Raw genomic sequence first — 14194 nt, 5'->3', positions numbered from 1 at the left:
ACGCAACCCAATCCTTGACGTGAGGCGTCACAGTATACCACAAAGTCTTCCGTACCTTCCGGTAGTGCTAAGATTGGCGCGTTGCAGAGCTTATCCTTCAATATCTGGAACGCTTCTTCTTGTTTGATTCCCCAATCAAACTTCTTATCCTTCTGCGTGAGGAGCGTCAAAGGTTGAGCGATCTTTGAAAAATTCTCAATGAATCTTCGGTAATAACCAGCCAAACCTAAGAATTGCCGAATCTCGGTTGGCGTCTTTGGCGTTTCCCAATTCTTGATCGCTTCGATCTTGGTTGGGTCCACATGGATTCCATCTCCATTTACCACGTGCCCAAGGAACTGTACTTCTCGTAGCCAAAACTCGCACTTAGAGAACTTGGCATACAGCTGTTCCTTCTTTAGCAGTTCTAGAATGGCTCTTAAATGCTGTTCGTGCTCGGCCTTCGTCTTTGAATAAATCAAGATATCATCGATGAACACTATCACGAACTTATCCAAATACGGCTTGCAAACTCTATTCATCAAATCCATGAACACTGCAGGTGCGTTTGTCAATCCAAACGGCATGACTAGGAACTCGTAGTGTCCATATCGAGTTCTGAAGGCTGTCTTCGGGATACTCTCCTCTTGTATCCTTAACTGATGGTATCCAGATCGAAGATCGATCTTTGAATAGAAGCTCGAACCTTGCAGCTGGTCAAACAGATCATCTATCCTTGGCAGAGGGTATCTATTCTTGATCGTCAACTTGTTCAACTCCCGGTAGTCAATGCACATACGAAAACTACCGTCCTTCTTTTTGACAAACAAAACTGGAGCTCCCTAAGGCGAGAAGCTTGGTCGGATAAATCACTTGTCTAACAACTCTTGAAATTGTGTCGACAGTTCTTGCATTTCAGACGGAGCAAGTCTATAAGGTGCCTTAGCCACAGGCGCGGCGCCTGGAACTAAATCGATGTGAAACTCTACTTGCCTCTGGGGCGGCAGTCCAGGCAAGTCCTCTGGGAAGACTTCTGGATATTCCCTCACGACAGGGATGTCTTCGATCTTCGGTTCTTCAGCTTTCTTATCTACAATGTGTGCCAGAAAGGCAGCACATCCCTTCTGTAAACATTTTCGCGCTTTGAGGCAGCTGATAATCCTTAACGGCGTATCACGCTTCTCTCCGTGAACCACAATGGTCTCACCATCTTCGGTTGGGATACGAACGACCTTTTCGTGACAAACTATTTCTGCCTTGTTGCCTGATAACCAATCCATTCCTACTACCACGTCGAAGCTATAATCAGCGCCAGTATCGAATAAAACGGATGCATAGCGTTGGTTTACAGGGAACGTACCAGTGACAACATTGGGATCCTGGCGCGCTTCCCTTGCTTCAAGGTTAAATACTCTACCACGAGCTTGATTTAACTCCGGGCAGTTCCTCTTGTAATGCCCAAGATCACCACAGTTGAAGCATCCGGATCTTTGCCCATTTCCACCAGCATTTCCCGCTTGATTGTTCCTCTGGTTACGATTCACAGCACCCGCTTGATTAGCATGATTGACTCGATTTCCATCACCTCCATTATTCCCTTGTGGGCGATTTCCATTTCCGCCCCGGTTGGTGTTTCTGTTTCCAAAACCTCCCTGACCTCTCTGGCCCATAGTGGCCCAACAAGAATCCTTCAAATGGCCAGTCTTTCCACAAGCTTCACAAACTTTCAAACCACAACGGCCAGAATGGTGGCGCTGGCAGGTATTACACTTGGGCTGGGCGCCCATGTATCCTTTTCCTTTCTTCCCACTACCAGCTGTAACCTGAGCTAGCGTGCTTGATTCCCCTTTCTTAACCACACTGCTAGTACCTTGCTTGAAGTTCGAAAATTTCCGCTTGTTACCTCCTGATGACTCCACATGAGTCTCTTTCTTCTTTGGCTCAGCTTCATCAAACTTGTTCAGGCGAATAGCTTCCTCTGTGAGAGCCACGCTCAAATCAATCGCCTCAGTAATAGTCGCAGACTTGGAGGAGGTCACCATGCTTATGATTTGAGGAGCTAATCCCCAAATGAAACGTTCAATCCTTTTGAACTCCGGAGTGACCATGTAGGGTACCACATGCGATAAGTCATGAAACCTCTGAACATATTCTGCGATCTTTGGACCTTCCATCTTTAAATGCCAGAACTCTGTCTCCAATCTTTGGATTTCAGCGCGGGAGCAGTACTTTTTGCGCATAAGTTCCTTCAGTTCGGTCCAGGTTAGTGCGTAGGCAGCAGCTTCACCAAGTGTCTGTACTTGCAAATTCCACCAAGATAAGGCTCCATCCAGGAATAGCCCAGAGATATAGGTGACTTGCTGATCTAGTGCGCATTTGCTCATGCGAAGAACAGATTCAGTTTTCTCAGCCCAACGAACAAAAGCGACAGCACCTCCTGTGCCATCAAAGTTGACTGGCTTGCAGTCCAGAAACTGTTTGTAGGTGCACCCTGCACGTACAGTATAACATGTGAACGGCATTAGCACCTCTGCTACAGATATCCAATTAGGTCATGATATGTCTAAATGACTTAGTATTACCATGAGGTGGGTTGTTGTTGTTGCCAGTGTTGCCTGAGTTGCTTCCACTAGTCCCTCCTTGAGAGGCGGCGTATTGTGCGATGGCAGCAGCAATGATCTGCTGGAGTTCTGCCTGAGTGGTAGGTATCTGCGGTTGTTGACGTCTCGGCGGCATCTTCTAAAGATGTGTTTACGTCGGTCAGGCCATAGTAAAGCGCACGTATATAATAATAGTAATAGTACATAACATCTCATGTTATCAGTATATTATTCACATATCATCTCTTATCACAATATCATTCACACAACATCCCATGTTATCAAAACATAAATAACCAATCAAGCATCAAATATGATGAGAATACTGCGATTGCCATATATCGAGACCACATGGTAAGTGTATCAGTACATCTCAGTGTCATACAATCATCAATCAACTAGGGGCTACATCACCCCTGTCCAAAAACTACATCAAATCAGTGTCACTACATCCCATGTACAAAATCAACAAAAGTCATAATCAGAAAGTAGTCTCCAAAAATGTTGTGCAGTCAAAAGCAATCGCGGTCCTCTCACAAACGTCTACCCAAACGGTACTGATGAGCTCTATACGGATGGCGGTGGAGGAGGGGGAAAGTGAGTGTAAAACAAACGACGCAACTGGAGCCAGTCCTCCTCCATGGCTCTCTGAGTACGAATGAAAGAAGCAACCTGCTCCTCTAGTGCAAAGAGGCGTGCAGCATAATCTGGGGGTACAGGTCGAGAAGGCTGCAAAGGAGAGTGTGTCTGACCGTGACACGGACATGGTGGCAGCTGAGCTCTCTCAAGCTCCTGAATGCGCTGCGTGTGTGACTCATGCTGAAAAACGAAAGACATCAAAATGTCCTTAATAGTGTGCCCCACATGGAAGGGATGGTAGGGGTCAGTCGGTGGCATGACAGGCGGTGATGACCAGAGAAACGGCTCCCTGGCTGGATCAAAAGGTGCCTCATGAAATGGAGAAACAGGGGGTAAAACAGGTGGAAACTGTGGCATGAAGGGAACAGACGTCGGCACATGCCCAAAGGGATGGGCCGAAGAACCCTCTCCAGGTCGCGCTGGAGGTGTAAACTGAGGAACTGGAAAAGAGAAATCAACATGTCGTGCATCAGTGATGTGAGGGGGAATAGATGGAACATCATCATCAGCAGGAATCCACCCGTGCTGTGCGTGCTCATCTGGTGGATCCATGTGTGCCGCGAACAGTGCATGCTCGGGCTCTAGTGGAACAGGATCAGGTGGGGGAGCAACAAAAGGGTGAACGGGTGCAATGTGATCAACAGGATGGTCAACAGGTATATCAACAACAGGTGGGGGATCAACAGGATCAGCAGCAACGACATGATCGCCCTCCAACAACGGAACATCCACAGGGTGATCATCAACAGGTGGGTCAGCAAACACAGGCTCAATAAGGGGTGCGTCAGCATGAACTGGGTCATGCTCAAACGCAGGGTCTAAAGCAGCTGCCTGCTCAGGGGCCATGGCAGGCTCGGGATCATCAAAAGCCATCTCAAAGTCAAACTCGGGGTCGATGGGATCCACTGGGTCAGCTGGGTCGACTGGATCCTCCATAGGCTGATCCATAGGTATAAACTCTATATCCTGATCGGGATCGAACCCTGGGGGAAAGATAGGATCAGAATCCTCCACATCATCATGGTTGAACACAAAACTAGGAATAGGAGCAATAGAGGATGCCTGTTCAGGATCTGAACCATGTGAAAAGTGCTGTGCGCTCAGAGTGTGGGAAGGTGCGGATGCCACAGACTCAAAGGAGTCTGGGACCAGAGAGTGTGCGGGTGACTCCTCTGCGGGAGCATCTGCGATCATCAGAAGATCGCCATCAGGAAGAAGGGCCTCGCCCTGGATCTCATCCTCGATGGGCTCATCATCATACAGATCAATGTCGCCGTCAGCCTCGGCGTCAAGAAGTAAATCATACGCAGGATAAACAGCTAGGGGTATGGGAGCAGGAATCTCCACTAATGGTAGGTACTCAACAAGAGGGCCATCGGCGAGCTCATCAGCTCTGTCAGGTAGTGCGAAGGGCTGGAAGTCGTCCTCATCCGTGCTAGAAACGTCCGACGTGTGCACCTCGTGCTCTGAAGATGCTAGGTCATCAGATACTACAGGTCTAGGTCCGGTGGTGTCTGAGTCGCCTGTACCGGGCGAGTCCATGAGTCTGTAACATAAACACAAATATACACAAAGAATCAGTCATATAGTCAGGCAAACACATTAGTCACCAAGTAAGAAATCACATAATTTTCCTAGTCCCACTAGCCTCCCAGTCTCCTAGACTGACACTCCTAGTCCCACTAGCCAAATTCCTCCCAGTCTCTAAGACTGCTCTATCATCCACCTCGACCTCTTAGATCGAGCCTCGGCCTCCAAGACCGAGCCTCAGCCTCCAAGACTAAGCCTATTCTCCGTAGTCTAACTAGCTATCTACCTCGATCTCTTAGATCGAGCCTCGATCTCTAAGACCGAGCCTCAGCCTCCAAGACTGAGCCTACTCATCCTAGTCTCACTATGATCAGAGCTCTGATACCAAGCTGTCACAGCCTGGCTTTGCGGAAGCGTGGTTAATTTGGTGTGACTTCTTAATACCATAGCTTAACCATAACAAAGCTATATGAAAAAAAAACATGCAAGATCATCCATTCAATTTAGTTTTAAAATCCAAAACAACAACATTGTCTTAACGGGAAAACACCCTAACAACCATAACTTATCCAACAACCTTACAAACTCAAACATAACACAAACACGGTTTAAGGACTGTGACTTGTCCAGGAAAGAGTCACATTCCCTAAACCCCGGATGACCTCGTACTAGTGCAGCGGGAAAACGTGCCATACCGTGCCAGATCCTTTAATTCCCTGAAATACATGTAAGTTGAAAAATCAACAATAATGTTGAGCGAGTTCATGTGTAAGTGAGTAAATAAACCTTTGTATTTATCAAAATCCTGGTATGTAGCAAATAAGGAAAAAGAGATCACCAATGGTTTGCAAGGCCATTGATATGTGTGAAATACAAGTAGGAAGGCTCAAACCTAGCAGATTTATGCGTCGGGTACAAAGTCATCCCGAGGTCCGTTATGCTGGGCCTGGGACTGGGCTCGCTACACCCAAATAGATCTATCGCTCCTGCCCCTCGGTCCTACCCTGAGGATTAATGACCTCAAGTTTTCGCCTACCCATTCACATGATCTAAATAGTAACCCTCCTTACGCTAACCATACCATGTATAAAGTATTCGTAATCATAGTAACATGTATTTCACCCCCACAGTTTAGAAAACTGAAAACAAGTATGTCTCTGAAAGCAAGCAGCTGTGCAACGACCTACAAGTTCTAACTCTATTAGACGGACGGCCGTGCCTTAGTTTTATGGTTTTCGTTTTAGGAAACAGTTAGACAACTATTTCGTGTTTATATGCTGTGCATACTTGGTAATTATTCCCTTCCCAAGGATGGGGGATTTAATACATGTGTGTTCGTATATCTTGAAAATATATTATTAAGTCTTACTTAACATATATTTATTTCTAATTCCCAAAAATAAATATTTTTCTCAAAAATATTATATTTTTACTTTACAAAATTTTCCCAAAATAATACTTCGTCAAATATACGTGCTTATAAATATTTCCATAAATTGCGTAAGTTATGTTTTAACGATCGAGTGGTAATAGTAATTACCGGTGTAACTTATATGATTATCGTGAAAGCATTCGTATTATTTTGGATTCGTTAACGTTCGAAAATATTATTTTTACTCTAAAAATAATATTTGTGTATTTTTCACAAAATAATCATAAACAATGTTGTGAAAATATATTTACTAAATATATATATTTATCACGTTTAATTTTGTGAAAATCCCACCTCCGATATTTTGTAAATAAGGTCGTGGCGAAATTTATATTTCGAAAACATGTCAAAAAGTATTTCTAACACTTATAGTGAAAATATTTCTAAGTGTTAGGTTTTTAGAAAAATTTCGCCAGAGTTTCCCCTGTAACTGGAGGTGGCCACGCTTTCAAGCGTATCATTTTCTTTTACAAAACAATTCAACAACTTCTTTATTCGATCAAAACAATTTTCAACACAACAACTAGTTAACAAGTATGTAAATCGCATAAATCACATGAACTTGTAGTTTTCTAAAGTTATAGTGTAAATCTCATCACTTTTAGCGGATTTTTATATAAAGCAATCCGATCCCGTAAAAACCTCGTTTTTAGAGAAAATCCGTCTTTACAACTTCTCGTCATTTTTACAAAAATATTTATTTTGTCGAAACTTTTCGTTACACAAGTGTTTACACACTTGTGGTCTATAAAAATCATACTTGTTAGTGTAAGATCCGTTTTTAGAAAAAACATGATTTTCTTGACACTCGGTCCTTTGAAAATACCACTCATAGATCTGTAGATCTGCTAGTTTAAACACTATTTTACAAGTAAAACACTTTTACACAAGTTCATGATTCGCGTGTGGTAGAGTTTCACCTTTTAACCCTTGTTTCATTCAAAACAACCTTATGTCATGATTCATGATCATGACCAACCCGGGTTAAATGATGATCCGAGCTACCACAACATAGATCGGGTCCGAATAACCACACAAAATCAATACTACAACATTTACACAACTTGTAAGCTTTTAACCATCATTATTCATGTTTTTAGTAGACTTTAAAGCATCATCTTGCATGATTTCGAGTTTTAACCGTTACACATCGTATTAACCACTCTAGATTAGTTCAAGTAAGGGATTTAAGCATCATACCACTAGCTCGAGGCTAGGGAAGAATCTAAGCGCAAAATGAGAGGATAAAAGCTAGAGAAAGAGGTCCTTCGAGCTCCGAGTGCACCAAGCCTCCTAATACGTGACCCTTGATGCTTGTATGTTCTTGGAATGTGATGATCAAACTCGAAAAATGGTGGATGTATATGGGGGGTGTTCGGCCGAGAATTGTAGAGCAAGAGAGAGAGAGTTTTGTGTGGTGTTTAAGTGTGAGAAAGAATGATGGGTTTAGTGTTGTTCTTATAGGCAAACATTAGGTTTAAGATCCAATGGATTATGTGTCTATTAGATATGAGACACAAGGTAATATAATAATCAAAATGGTACATGTCAAGGTCACAATGTGACCGAATCGGCCCAAGGGGGGGGGGGTTCCTAGTCCATTTCCAAGTATTAGTTAGGTTATTTAGTTAGGTTAAATAGGTTAGTTAAGTACTTAACCCGGTTAGTTGTGTGATGTGTTTTATGACGGGTGTTAGGGTATTCAGGGACCCTAACTGGCTCAGAAAAAGATAAATAATGTTTATGGCAATATTTTCATGTTCCGGGTATAGTCCGGTTGTTCGGTTGGATAGTAATCCGTTAAAGCGCTTAACAAAGCTTTTAAGTGTCGTTAATACCCTTTTTAGTGACACAACCTATTCCCGACACTTTGGAAAGTGTCTAGTAATATTTTTCTCATGTTTTGGCACTTAACTAGCCAGCTAGAAGCTGAATTGTTCATTAAAGTGCTGTGTTTTGTGCTCAGTGTACGTTTTAGGCACATCCAGTCATTGTGACTTATTCCTAGAGACGCAGTTTTACAACCCTTGTATCCCTACACTCACTATGGGTGTAGTAAAATATTTCTGGCTCATACAGGCCTTAGAGGCAATATCTGCCTGATGCTGGCTTTGTCAGCATGTTCAATAGGTTATCCGTTCATAGTGCTACTGTGCTTTTGTGCATCATGTTTGTCACTAGAGTTCAGTATGTAAATAATGTAGTGACGGTATGTAAAGTATGATGCAGGTATGTACAAGTATCAAAAATCAAGTAGCAGTTCATCAGTAATTTCAAGTAAGCACAGTAATTAAGCATCAATTAATTATTAATTAAATCGTACGGATACCTGGTTTAGTGAGGGTTGTCACAATTATATTTAGGGACTTCTTTCAATTTTATTATTGTTAATTTGGGCTTATTTTATCATTCGAGCATAATTATTATACAAGATTTCGGGTTGAAAATGTTTGAGCTTATAAAAAAATGGGATTTTAGTAATATCAAGTATCCTATTTTTTGGTTAGAGGTATCCTCGTATTTTTTAGGGGTATCCTTTATATAAAACCGGAATAAAAGCACAACGAATACAGGGTTGAGCCGTAGCCCCTGCTACGGCTCATATTACTATGGTTCCGCCCCTACCTTTCAACCAATCACATTTTTTTTAAATTGTTTACCACTCTCCATGTGTTTGACCATTGCTAGTGATTGGGTGCAAAATGGGGAGTGGAGTGGGGACTTGACATGTATTGTTTAGAAAATTGTTTAAACACTCACCATTTTGGTGACCATTCCCTCCACCCTTATATATATATTCTGTGAGCAGAACAAAGTTTCAAAGCTATGTCTGATCATCCGTTTTCTTTTAACGGCAAATTTTTTTTATTCCATGTCGTCTATGGGATTTGAACCAAAGTCCTTCCTCTCCCAAGGTGTTTAAAGGTTTTGACTTTGCCAATGAACCGTCACGCCATTGGGTATCATCCGTTGTTAATTAAAATTTGATTTTGCATAGAAATATGATTTGTTAATATGTTATCTTTCTTTTCTATTAGGATTTTTTTTTGGTTCTTATTTGATTCTTTTCTATTAGGATTTTTTTTTTTGGTTCTTATTTGAGGAGACAAATTGGTGTTGACTAGTGGACTTTTTATGCATCATGAAGCATGTCCTTTGGTTGTTTCTGTTAGCCATTCTAAATTCCATAGATGTGATTAGGTGAATAATATTGGTGAAGTTTATTTGGTTCCTCTATGGTCCTAACTAATTTGTGTTTTAGATGGTTTTTATTACAATACATTATTTGCTTAATTGCTTCAATAAGTTTGTTTGTATGTTTTAGCTTCCTTTATGTTTCAATTGTTAAATAGCCCCAAAATGTTGTTAAATTTGTAAGTGTTAGTTTAGTAATTGATCTACTGCTTAGGATTTTCGTGATGTATATTGATTTTTAACTTTGATATGATTGTATGTATTTTCAAATTAACAATAAGATGAACCCCTCTTTATGTTTTTGAGTTAAATGTCTCAAGTTTTCAAGATTAAGTTTTCTTGAATTTTGCACCTGGTTTCAAGTACATGTTGTTTCCCTTGAAGTTCCATTTTTGTTATTTGAGGTTTGAATATTATTGTGCTTCTTGCTTACCCTTATTATAATAACAATAATAGTGCTAATATGATATGGGTTCTTGTTGTCACACGGCTTTGATGAATCAAATTGGGACTAATTTGGTAAATTAGGTTAGGCTTGTGAAGGCTATACTAGAATTTGTTATTGATTGTTATGTTCATTCTGGTTGATAGTTTAGAGGCACTATAGTTATAACAATATCATCATAGTTTAGTTTCCAATTTAAACAGGGAAATAGATATGCCACTATTAAAAGCACTTTTCAAAAACAAATGAGCTTAGCAGTTTAGAATTTTTACAAATGACCACTAACATTCTCCATATTTTTGGTTAATAAGAAAGTTACATTAATTTTTACACTTAGATAATGAGTTTTATAACAGCTTTATCAAACTAATCACACAAAATTGGTTCTTTGACCCTAAGTGATGTGTTACTAGAAGCCAAATGTGTATACCAAAACACTTTAAATTTGAATCACCCATGTATGTCAGTTGCTTTTGTTAAATTTAGGTATCGTTGGGATGCTACACTTGTTTCTCAAGCACAACATCATCCATATCCATTAACGTGGATAACTCAGATATCTTTTGTTACATTTAGGTCTCGTTTGATGTTATTATCATGTTGTTTTGATGGTAGGATGTGAAGGGGCTGCTAGTTTCAAAGACATGGTGGTTTTATGTGTGTGTGATTTCATAGCTAAGGGAGCTATATAAAAATTGTTTTTTTTTAGATGGGGTGGTGTTTTCTTATTTTGTTATGTTTCTATTCGCCGTAGTATTTGTTTTATATCCATAGTTTGGGTGTCTAGCTGCTGGTAGGGGTGTAAACGAGTCGGGCTCGAGCTCGGCTCGTCATGTCTTTATGAAACTCGAGCTCGGCTCGGTTCGAGCCTATTTATTTGAGCTCGGGCTCGGCTCGCGAGTAAAACCCAAAGGTCGAGCTTGGCTCGACTCAGCTCGAGCTATTTTGAGAACAACCTCAAACGAACAAAAAGCTCGGCTCGAGCTCGCTTCAATGAGCCAAAGCTCAGCTCGCCAATGTTATCATTATTATTATTATTATTATTATTATTATTATTATTATTATATTATATAAAAAATAAATAAATTTTTGTTTGGGCTCGTTTAGGCTCGCGAGCCTAAACGAGCTTTGTATTTCAGACTTGAGCTCGGGCTCGATAACTATACGAGCTCTAATTCAGGCTCGAGCTCGGGCTCGAGCTCGTCAAAGCTCGGCTCGTTCGAGTTTTTAACCAAGCCGATAACAAGTAACTCTCGAGCCTCTGGGCTTATTTACACCCCTAGCTGCTGGCTAGACCCTTTAGCTTTAAAGGTACATATCCGTTGATCTATACGACATTTTGTTCGCCACTACTTAACTTCTGTTTTGCTCTCTATGGTTTGGTTACTTTACGGTTTTGCCCCAAACCTTTAAAAATAGCCATTTTACTCCCTGAAGTTTTGGTTTTGTTGCCAGTTTACTCCCTGCGAGGAGCAAAATGGAAAAACAAACAATTTGGATGGAGTTAGAGGCGGGGAGAAAACTGGAAAAAAAAAAACAAAACATCAGGGAGTAAAATGACTATTTTTGTTTGGAGCAAAACCGTTAAAGTGACCAAACCACAAAGAGCAAAACGAAAGTTTACTCTTCCTTATATTTCTCAATGGGTCTCATTTTTATTTTTGTTGGTTTAACCGACCTAATTAACCCGGTCCCGATTAATCCGAAACACAAAAATATTAATTAGTTAGTCCAACTTTAATAAAAAAAATTTGTTAAAAATAAATTTTATAAGAAAAAGATAATAAGATAAAATAATTAGTAGTTAAGATTGTAATTGGAAAAAAACAGAGAGAAATAATGAAAACAATATAGAGGTATAGGTGGGGAATGAGATATGGGAGTTTTATAAAATTGAGAGTTAAAAGTTAAAAATGATATTTTATTTGTTAAATTATAGGGTTATTGGATTTTATCACCCCCAATTATTGGCTATTGGCTACTGCCACCCTCAACTATCACTTTGACGCCTGTCACCCCCAACTTAACACTTAGTGTGTTCTGTCACCACGTCGTTAACTAATCACTAACTTTTGATCTTGTTACCATACTTTTGGGGTGTCCTAAGATCCCTAAAACCTTCCTAAGATCCCTATGACACCCCCAAAAGTATAGTACCAAGATCAAAAGTTAGTGATCAGTTAACGATATGGTGACAAAATATACTAAGTGTTAAATTGGGGGTGATGGGCGTCAAAGTGATAGTTGGAGGTGGCCGTGACCGATAGCTAATAGTTAGGGATGATAAAATCCAATAATCCTAAATTATAAGGGTGGAGATGGTTCCCCTACTGTGAATCTCTTATAGCGTTCCTATTAGATCCCACATTCCAACCCTCAACCCTGAATTATAGGAGAAATGTATTAAATCATTCATGGCATCAAATTTTGTGTGTAGTGTTTTTAAAATATAAAGAATATAAAAAGTGGTTGTAAGTGGAGGAGAGAGAAAATGTTATTGTTCATCTATGCAGTTGAGGGGACATTGTTCACCCCTATAATTTTTAATATATTTTGAAAGTGGTTGGTTGTGAGTGAAGGAGAGAGAAAAGATAATGATAAAGGTATAAAAAATATTATGAGTTAATTGCCAAAATCGTCCCTGAGGTTTGGGCACGTTTGCCATTTTCGTCCAAAATGACACTTTTATACCAAATTGCCCGTAACATTTGTAACTTTTTGCCATTTTCATCCAAACCACTAACCTAGTTTATTTTTTCTGTTAAGTTGAGGATATTTGGATGAAACTGACAAATATAAAACCACGGGGACGATTTTGGCAATTTACTCAAACCCTTTTTAATTTCTTTTATTTAATTATTTTTGTTACATATATAATAAAAAAGAATATACATGGAGTTTTTAGAAAAAAAATTAATAGTTTGTCACATAATTTTTATAAATTTTCATCCAAATTACTAACTCAGTTTATTTTTTTTGTTAAGGTGAAGGATGTTTTAAATTTTATAAATCAAAACATAAATTAATTTACAGCTTCTTTATATAAATCAATTTTATAAAGAGAAAACGTCATTGGCGTGCAACACATAAAAATCGATTACAACTTTTAGTATTTAACAGTTGTAGAGATAGAAAAAAATTGTAAAACGTTACATATTTTTTAAATGTGTTGAGCACCTAGAAAATATGTTAGTAGAAATAAAATATGTATTTAATTAAGATTATGAGGGTAACTACCTAATACTTATTCTGAGTGGTTTGAGTAAAGAAACTTTTGGTTCATAGCATTATAATTACAATTTGGTGGGTAATTTTAAGGTTTGGTAACGATACGTTGTTTGATGGGGGGGGGGGGGGCACTGGCTTCTGTTTTTCCTTAGGAGCGAATTTAAAAGAGTAGAAGATTAATTACAAATTTGGTACATATGATAAGGATTTTTTATTTGACCTTTTTTCAATAAGGTCACCAGCATTTTAGTTTTATAAAAGAGTTAATTACATAGTTAGTCCCTGTGATTTGCACAAAATAACATACTTAGGTACTAATAGTTTAAAATCATCTTCTAGGATATTAACTTTTCATTTTGTAACGTTTGGAGGTATTAACTTCTAGGGCATTAACATACTTAGTCCCCGTGGTTTGCGCAAAATAACATACTTAGGTACTAATAGAATGTGATTTTAAACCTACAAATAACGTTAATACCTTCAAACGTTACAAAATGAAAAGTTAATACCCTAGAATGTGATTTTAAACTATTAGTACCTAAGTATGTTACTTTGTGCAAACCACAGGGACTAACTATGTAATTAACTCTTTATAAAATTTAGAGGTTTAAGTAGATTTTATTTTTATAAAACTGTTCTATAAAAAGATTAGAAATTAATTTCTTTCTTAGTTTATAAACATCCTTCGCCTTAATAGAAAAACTAACTTAGTTAGTGGTTGGATGTAAATTTATAAAAATTATGTGACAAAGCTATTATTTTTTTCATATAAAAATTGCATGTATATTCTTTTTTATTATATATGTAACAAAATTAATTAAATAAAAGAAATTTAAAAGAGTTTGAGTAAATTGCCAAAATCGTCCCTGTGGTTTTATATTTGCCAGTTTCATCCAAATATCCTCAACTTAACAGAAAAAATAAACTAAGTTAGTGGTTTGGATGAAAATGGAAAAAAGTTACAAACGTTGGGGGCAATTTGGTACAAAAATGTCATTTTGGACGAAAATGGTAAATCTGCCCAAACCTCAGGGACGATTTTGGCAATTAACTCAAATATTGTTTAATTGAAAATGAGAGAGAAAATGTAGTATTTTTTAGTGTAATTTAGGATAAAAATATGATATGATGGATATGAATGCTCTT

Source organism: Helianthus annuus, chromosome 17, assembly GCF_002127325.2.
Source record: "Helianthus annuus cultivar XRQ/B chromosome 17, HanXRQr2.0-SUNRISE, whole genome shotgun sequence".
NCBI lineage: Eukaryota > Viridiplantae > Streptophyta > Magnoliopsida > Asterales > Asteraceae > Helianthus > Helianthus annuus.
Note: the sequence above shows the minus strand (reverse complement) of the source record.